This window comes from Oncorhynchus clarkii, chromosome 28 (genome assembly GCF_045791955.1).
Source record: "Oncorhynchus clarkii lewisi isolate Uvic-CL-2024 chromosome 28, UVic_Ocla_1.0, whole genome shotgun sequence".
Lineage (NCBI taxonomy): Eukaryota > Metazoa > Chordata > Actinopteri > Salmoniformes > Salmonidae > Oncorhynchus > Oncorhynchus clarkii.
This window is the reverse complement of record NC_092174.1, coordinates 39,803,429-39,813,207: the sequence shown is the minus strand read 5'-3', so window position 1 is coordinate 39,813,207 and position 9,779 is coordinate 39,803,429.

The following is a 9,779-nucleotide window of genomic DNA, read 5'->3' as shown; positions in this document are numbered from 1 at the left end:
TAAACCTATTTATTTCAGAATAAGTAAAAGCACATGCAATATTAAATAAAATAAATATCAAAGTACACTGTAAACTCTGTGACATTCACATACAATTCATCATACATATCACACAACTGTAATTGTCCTGTTCCATACACGATCCTTTACACAAACAGATAATCAAACAACATCAGTAGTATCCCCACTCAATCTGTGAAAAACAATAATATCATAACATTCTCATTTCAATAATAGCCTTTTCAGATTTATTCTGAGGACAACTTAAAGAGAGTAAAAACTACAGACAAAGACATCACAAACAATAGGACCTATTATAATGTTATAATGTCTATTATGATGTCAAAAGAGGAAAAACTCTCCCTTGCATTTCTTCTCCTCCTCCTCCTCCTCCACTACTCTCTTTCATCATCCCCCACATTCCTCCTCCTCCTCCACTACTCTCTTTCATCATCCCCCACATTCCTCCTCCTCCTCCACTACTCTCTTTCATCATCCCCCACATTTCTCCTCCTCCTCCTCCTCCTCGTCCTCCTCCTCCACTACTCTTCATCATCAATCCCCACATTCCTCCTCCTCCTCCACTAATCTCCATCACCATTCCCCACACTCCTCCTCCACTACTCTCCATCATCATTCCCCACATTCCTCCTCCTCCTCCTCCTCCTCCACTACTCTCCATCATCATTCCCCACATTCCTCCTCCTCCTCCTCCTCGTCCTCCTCCACTACTCCCCATCATCATTCCTCACATTCCTCTGTCCTCCTCCTCCTCCTCCTCCTCCTCCTCCTCCTCCTCCACTACTCTCCATCATCATTCTCCACATTCCTCCTCCTCCTCCTCCTCGTCCTCCTCCACTACTCTCCATCATCATTCCCCACATTCCTCTCTCCACCTCAGCTCCCACTCTCTTTCCCTCCCAGTCCCACACCAGGCAGGATTCTGATGATATTGCTCTTGGTATGCCAGCTGTTGAAGCAATTAGGGTTGAGGTGCCAGGGCTGTAGGGACGGCAGGTGGAAGCCTGCTAAGAGCTCCCTCAGATTAGGGTTTGAGTTCCCAGGAGGAGGGGGAACAGAGAGGAAGGGGAAGTGGCCCCAAAGAGGGCAACGGGATGGGCTTCGGGAGGCAGTACGGCAGAAGGTGAGAGGCTGACCGACTGGAAGGCTGTCGATAAAGAGGAACACAAGCAGACAGTCAAACACACATTGATGTACATAAAAAGATGTCAGACATCTTAAACACAAGAGGCCGTATGTAGGGGCTGTATGTATCAACACAATATTTTGCTGTAACTCTTATGTGGATGAATATTTGTTGGTCTGATGCGATTAATAAGGAGCATCCAGACGCTGCATTTGATTAATTTATGACATTTCTGCTTCCAATAATGAATAAACATGCACCTGACAAGAAACTGACTGTTAGAACTGTTAAGGCTCCATGGATTGATGAGGAATTGAAAAACTGTATGGTTGAAAGAGATAGGGCAAAGGAGTGGCTAATACACTATATATACAAAAGTATGTGGACACCCCTTCAAATGAGTGGATTCGGCTATTTCAGCCACACCCGTTGTTGACAGGTGTATACAATTGAACACACAACTGTTGTTGTTCAATTTAAATGTTTGAATGTGAAATTATTTGTGATGGGATGAAATGTGATTTTAGCTTCTAAAATGTGAGATGTGGGTTTTCATAAGATATTGCTGCTCACTCAGTGGATGCCCACGTGAAGATACAGAGGTTGTAAACTGTGACACACATCCCTTTTCTCCCTTCCTATATAAAGCCTTGACGACAACATAACTTCCTGTTCCGATGAGGTAGGATGACGATCCTATGTCAGAATGGTTCAGAAAATTGCCTCTGGAGGCAATGTCAGCACAAGAACTGTTAGTCGGGAGCTTCATGAAATGGGTTTCCATGGCCGAGCAGTCGCACACAAGCCTAAGATCACCATGCACAATGACAAGTGTCGGCTGGAGTGGTGTAAAGCTTGCCACCATTGGACTCTGGAGCAGTGGAAACGCATTCTCTGGAGTGATGAATCACACTTCACCATCTGGCAGTCTGACGGACGAATCAGGGTTTGGCGGATGCCAAGAGAACGCTACCTGCCACAATGCATAGTGAGGAACAGAAGAGGGGCATTCTGGACCAGCTGGGAGTCCAAAAGTAAGAGGTCCATTTCAAAGCCCTACATCCTTATATGAGATGAGTGAGCTAGTAGGAATATGGTGCCATTTGATACACCTTGAGATAAACAGGGGATATACTGACCTAGTTGACCAGGATCAGTTTACTGAAGTTAGTCTTGGGAACAACAGTAGTATTGAGACTGTACCTGAGTATGTGTATCTATGGGAACAACAGTAGTATTGAGACTGTACCTGAGTATCTGTATCTATGGGAACAACAGTAGTATTGAGACTGTATCTGAGTATGTGTATCTATGGGAACAGAACAACAGTAGTATTGAGACTGTATCTGAGTATGTGTATCTATGGGAACAACAGTAGTATTGAGCGTTTCTCCATGTAGGTATAGTGAGTGTGTCACCTCACCTCATTGTGCTCTGCTCAGCTTGTCATACATAGTTCATGTGGGGTTTCTCTCTTCCCACTGCCTCGCCAGCCTCTCAGCTTGTCATAGTTCATGTGGGGTTTCTCTCTTCCCACTGCCTCGCCAGCCTCTCAGCTTGTCATAGTTCATGTGGGGTTTCTCTCTTCCCACTGCCTCGCCAGCCTCTCAGCTTGTCATAGTTCATGTGGGGTTTCTCTCTTCCCACTGCCTCGCCAGCCTCTCAGCTTGTCATAGTTCATGTGGGGTTTCTCTCTTCCCACTGCCTCGCCAGCCTCTCAGCTTGTCATAGTTCATGTGGGGTTTCTCTCTTCCCAATGCCTCGCCAGCCTCTCAGCTTGTCATAGTTCATGTGGGGTTTCTCTCTTCCCACTGCCTCGCCAGCCTCTCAGCTTGTCATAGTTCATGTGGGGTTTCTCTCTTCCCACTGCCTCGCCAGCCTCTCAGCTTGTCATAGTTCATGTGGGGTTTCTCTCTTCCCACTGCCTCGCCAGCCTCTCAGCTTGACAGCCGGGACAAAAGGTCAGGAGGATCAGTCAAAGTAAACGTACAGACACAGGGTGAATCTCCGCTCCAGTCATTACCACGAGCCCGTCCTCCCCAATTAAGGTGCCACCAACCTCCCGTGGTGCTGACAGTATGTCATTTCTATGTAATAAAAGCATATTTTATTGACAATCTAAAGTGGGACCCTTACTTAAATGTATTTGTAATGAATTATTTTACAGTGCCTTGCGAAAGTATTCGGCCCCCTTGAACTTTGCGACCTTTTGCCACATTTCAGGCTTCAAACATAAAGATATAAAACTGTATTTTTTTGTGAAGAATCAACAACAAGTGGGACACAATCATGAAGTGGAACGACATTTATTGGATATTTCAAACTTTTTTAACAAATCAAAAACTGAAAAATTAGGCGTGCAAAATTATTCAGCCCCTTTACTTTCAGTGCAGCAAACTCTCTCCAGAAGTTCAGTGAGGATCTCTGAATGATCCAATGTTAACCAAATTAACTAATGATGATAAATATAATCCACCTGTGTGTAATCAAGTCTCCGTATAAATGCACCTGCACTGTGATAGTCTCAGAGGTCCGTTAAAAGTGCAGAGAGCATCATGAAGAACAAGGAACACACCAGGCAGGTCCGAGATACTGCTGTGAAGAAGTTTAAAGCCGGATTTGGATACAAAAAGATTTCCCAAGCTTTAAACATCCCAAGGAGCACTGTGCAAGCGATAATATTGAAATGGAAGGAGTATCAGACCACTGCAAATCTACCAAGACCTGGCCGTCCCTCTAAACTTTCAGCTCATACAAGGAGAAGACTGATCAGAGATGCAGCCAAGAGGCCCATGATCACTCTGGATGAACTGCAGAGATCTACAGCTGAGGTGGGAGACTCTGTCCATAGGACAACAATCAGTCGTATATTGCACAAATCTGGCCTTTATGGAAGAGTGGCAAGAAGAAAGCCATTTCTTAAAGATATCCATAAAAAGTGTCGTTTAAAGTTTGCCACAAGCCACCTGGGAGACACACCAAACATGTGGAAGAAGGTGCTCTGGTCAGATGAAACCAAAATGGAACTTTTTGGCAACAATGCAAAACGTTATGTTTGGCGTAAAAGCAACACAGCTGAACACACCATCCCCATTGTCAAACATGGTGGTGGCAGCCTCATGGTTTGGGCCTGCTTTTCTTCAGCAGGGACAGGGAAGATGGTTAAAATTGATGGGAAGATGGATGGAGCCAAATACAGGACCATTCTGGAAGAAAACCTGATGGAGTCTGCAAAAGACCTGAGACTGGGACTGAGATTTGTCTTCCAACAAGACAATGATCCAAAACATAAAGCAAAATCTACAATGGAATGGTTCAAAAATAAACATATCCAGGTGTTAGAATGGCCAAGTCAAAGTCCAGACCTGAATCCAATCGAGAATCTGTGGAAAGAACTGAAAACTGCTGTTCACAAATGCTCTCCATCCAGCCTCACTGAGCTCGAGCTGTTTTGCAAGGAGGAATGGGAAAAAATGTCAGTCTCTCGATGTGCAAAACTGATAGAGACATACCCCAAGCGACTTACAGCTGTAATCGCAGCAAAAGGTGGCGCTACAAAGTATTAACTTAAGGGGGCTGAATAATTTTGCACGCCCAATTTTTCAGTTTATGATTTGTTAAAAAAGTTTGAAATATCCAATAAATGTCGTTCCACTTCATGATTGTGTCCCACTTGTTGTTGATTCTTCACAAAAAAATACAGTTTTATATCTTTATGTTTGAAGCCTGAAATGTGGCAAAAGGTCGCAAAGTTCAAGGGGGCCGAATACTTTCGCAAGGCACTGTAGGTGGTAGATCAGATTTAATATTGCGGCTAGATTGTAGCTTCCATCAATGTAATTGACTGCCTCATTTCCAATCTAAAGTGGTACCCTTATTTTTGCTCCAATATGGTAATGAGAGAGATCCTATGGAGAAGGTGCAGTTACACTGCATCTGTAAAATATCTTCATCACCATCTTCATCATCATCACACTGAAGTCAGATATTCAAAAATACCTGTAAAGTTGTTTAATAATCTGTTTGACCTCCTCTTATAATGTAACACAGATATAATCCTTTTTGCAAATGCCAAACCCTCCTCCAAACCCTAACCCTCCTTCAGTTCATACATCTTCACGTCGAATCAATGGGATTGAGTCGTTCCTTGTTGAATGGCCTCCGATAATGCCGCTGAACCATCAAGTAGTTAAATGTGAATTTGACGATGTCCAAATGTAGCATGACAAAACACACACAAGTTATTGTGTGTTGTTAAAACAGGGTATGGCGTCGTTCCTGGTTAAAGGACGAGTGTATGATGAATAAATCAACCTCTTTCCCCGACTCTCCATCCTCTCTCCCTCCAAGCCACTCCTGCTCTCCTTCTATCTACCATCATCCCTCATTTCCCTCCTATACCTAATTTCTCATCCTTGTACATTAACAGAGATATCTCAAAGTGAGTAAGAGTGAAGGAATATGATGAGAGAACTGTGTGTATGATTCAGGGTAATGATTCCATAGTGTACATGATTCAAGGTAATGATTCCATAGTGTATATGATTCAGGGTAATGATTCCATAGTGTATATGATTCCATAGTGTATATGATTCAGGGTAATGATTCCATAGTGTATATGATTCAGGGTAATGATTCCATAGTGCAGCATACCACCCTGCATCCTACTGCTGGCTTGCCTCTGAAGCTAAGCAGGATTGGTCCTGGTCGGTCCCTGAATAGGAGATTAGATGGTGTTGGAGGGCCAGTAGAAGGCACTCTTTCCTCCAGTCCAAAAACAATAAGATATACAGTGTGTATACATGCCCCAGGGAAATGATTGGGGACATTGCCCTGTGTAAGGTGTTGTCTTTCAGATAGGACATTAAACAGGTGTCCTGACTCTCTGTGGTCACTAAAGATTCCATGGCACTTATTGTAAGTGGGGTGGTTAGAGCGTTGGGCCAGTAACTGAAAGGTTGCTGCATTGAATCCCCGAGCTGACAAGGTACAAATCTGTTGTTCTGCCCCTGAACAAGGCAGTTAACCCACTGTTCCTAGACCAGTTAGCCCACTGTTCCCCTGAACAAGGCAGTTAACCCACTGTTCCCCTGAACAAGGCAGTTAACCCACTGTTCCCCTGTAGGCCGTCATTGTAAATAAGACTTTTTTCTTAACTGACTTGCCTAGTTAAATAAAGGTAAAATAAGAGCAGGTGTGTTAACTCCAGCGTCCTGGCTAAATTCCCAATCTGATCATCCCCAGCTTCCAATTGGCTCATTCATCCCCAGTATTTATACCCCAGGTTGTTGCTGTATTTGAGAATGTGTTCTCAGTCAACTTACCTGGATAATTAAGGGTGAAATAAAATATACAATTCAGAGTAATGATTCTATGGTGTATATGATTCCATTATGTATTTGAATGTTTTGCAAGACAGGAAAATGGTCCAATTCACACAATTATCAAAACAACACATGGCCATCCCTTCTGCCTCAGATTTGGCAGACTCACTAAACACAAATGCATGTTTTGTAAATGATGTCTGAGTGTTGGAGTGTGCCCCTGGCTCTCCATACATTTTAAAAACAAGAAAAGGTTGCAGCCTGCTTTGCTTAACAGAAGGAATTTAAAATTATTTATACTTTTGATACCTAACTATATTTTATCAATTACATTTACTTTTGATACTTAAGTATATTTACAACCAAATACTTTTAGACTTTTACTCAAGTAGCATTAAACTGGGTGACTTTTACTTGAGTAACTTTCTATTAAGGTATCTATACTTTTACTCAAGTATGACAATTGGGTATTTTTTCCACAACTGGGCCCTGGTCAAAAGTACTACCTCGTATACAGTAGGGAACAGTGTGCCGTTATGGATGCTGCGGTAGCCTATACAGTGGGGAGAACAAGTATTTGATACACTGCCGATTTTGCAGGTTTTCCTACTTACAAAGCATGTAGAGGTCTGTAATTTTTTATCATAGGTACACTTCAACTGTGAGAGACGGAATCTAAAATCAAAATCCAGAAAATAACATTGTATGATTTTTAAGTAATTAATTTGCATTTTATTGCATGACATAAGTATTTGATCACCTACCAACCAGTAAGAATTCTGGCTCTCGCAGACCTGTTAGTTTTTCTTTAAGAAGCTCTCCTTTTCTCCACTCATTACCTGTATTAACTGCACCTGTTTGAACTCGTTACTTGTATAAAAGACACCTGTCCACACACTCAATCAAACAGACTCCAACCTCTCCACAATGGCCAAGACCAGAGAGCTGTGTAATGACATCAGGGATAAAATTGTAGACCTGCAAAAGGCTGGGATGGGCTACAGGCAAGCAGCTTGGTGAGAAGGCAACAACTGTTGGCGCAATTATTAGAAAATAGAAGAAGTTCTTTTTGTATTTTTTTTATTTTACCCCCTTTTTATCCCCAATTTCGTGGTATCCAATTGTTGTAGTAACTACTATCTTGTCTCATCGCTACAACTCCCGTACGGGCTCGGGAGAGACGAAGGTTGAAAGTCATGCGTCCTCCGATACACAACCCAACCAGCCGCACTGCTTCTTAACACAGCGCGCATCCAACCCGGAAGCCAGCCGCACCAATGTGTCGGAGGAAACACCGTGCACCTGGCAACCTTGTTTAGCGCGCACTGCGCCCGGCCCGCCACAGGAGTCGCTGGTGCGCGATGAAACAAGGACATCCCTACCGACCCGGACGATCCCTACCTAACCCGGACGACGCTAGGCCAATTGTGCGTCGCCCCACGGACCTCCCGGTCGCGGCCGGTTACGACAGAGCCTGGGCGCGAACCCAGGGACTCTGATGGCACAGCTGGCGCTGCAGTACAGCGCCCTTAACCACTGCGCCACCCGGGAGGCCGAAAATGGAAGAAGTTCAAGATGACGGTTAATCACCCTCAGTCTGGGGCTCCATGCAAGATCTCACCTCATGGTGCATCAATGATCATGAGGAAGGTGAGCGATCAGCCCAGAACTACACGGCAGGACCTGGTCAATGACCTGAAGAGAGCAGGGACCACAGTCTCAAAGAAAACCATTAGTAACACTACGCCGTCATGGATTCAAATCCTGCAGCGTACGCAAGGTCCCCCTGCTCAAGCCAGCGCATGCCCAGGCCCGTCTGAAGTTTGCCAATGACCATCTAGATGATCCAGAGGAGGAATGATAGAAGCTCATGTGGTCTGATGAGACAAAAATATAGTTTTTTTGTCTAAACTCCACTCGCTGTGTTTGGAGGAAGAAGAAGGATGAGTACAACCCCAAGAACACCATCCAAACCGTGAAGCATGGAGGTGGAAACATCATTCTTTAGGGATGCTTTTCTGCAAAGGGGACAAGACGACTGCACCGTATTGAGGGGAGGATGGATGGGGCCATGTATCGCGCGATCTTGGCCAACAACCTCCTTCCCTCAGTAAGAGCATTGAAGCTGGGTCTTGGCTGGGTCTTCCAGCATGACAACGACCCGAAACACACAGCCAGGGAGTGGCTCCGCAAGAAGCATCTCAAGGTCCTGGAGTGGCCTAGCCAGTCTCCAGACCTGAACCCAATAGAAAATCTTTAGAGGAAGCTGAAAGTCCGTATTGCCCAATGACAGCCCCGAAACCTGAAGGATCTGGAGAAGGTCTGTGTGGAGGAGTGGGCAAAAATCCCTGCTGCAGTGTGTGCAAACCTGGTCAAGAACTACAGGAAACATATGATCTCTGTAATTGCAAACAAAGGTTTCTGTACCAAATAGTAAGTTCTGCTTTTCTGATGTATCAAATAATTGTCATGCAATAAAATGCTAAATAATTACTTAAAAATCATACAATGTGATTTTCTGGATTATTGTTTTAGAGTGTACCTATGATACACATTACAGACTTGCTTTAAGTAGGAAAACCTGCAAAATCGGCAGTGTATCAAATACACGTTCTCCCCACTGTTTGTGAGAGGAGGATGGTGTGGTACGGGATGGGATGAGGGAATGTATGACGGATGGGATGAGGGAATGTATGATGTACGGGATGGGATGAGGGAATGTATGATGTATGGGATGGGATGAGGGAATGTATGACGGATGGGATGAGGGAATGTATGATGTACGGGATGGGATGAGGGAATGTATGACGTACGGGATGGGATGAGGGAATGTATGACGTACGGGATGGGATGAGGGAATGTATGATGTACGGGATGGGATGAGGGAATGTATGACGGATGGGATGAGGGAATGTATGATGTACGGGATGGGATGAGGGAATGTATGATGTACGGGATGGGATGAGGGAATGTATGATGTACGGGATGAGGGAATGTATGATGTACGGGATGGGATGAGGGAATGTATGATGGATGGGATGAGGGAATGTATGACGGATGGGATGAGGGAATGTATGACGGATGGGATGAGGGAATGTATGACGGACGGGATGAGGGAATGTATGACGGATGGGATGAGGGAATGTATGACGGATGGGATGAGGGAATGTATGACGTACGGGATGGGATGAGGGAATGTATGACGTACGGGAAGGGATGAGGGAATGTATGACGGATGGGATGGGATGAGGGAATGTATGACGGATGGGATGGGATGAGGGAATGTATGACGGATGGGATGAGGGAAT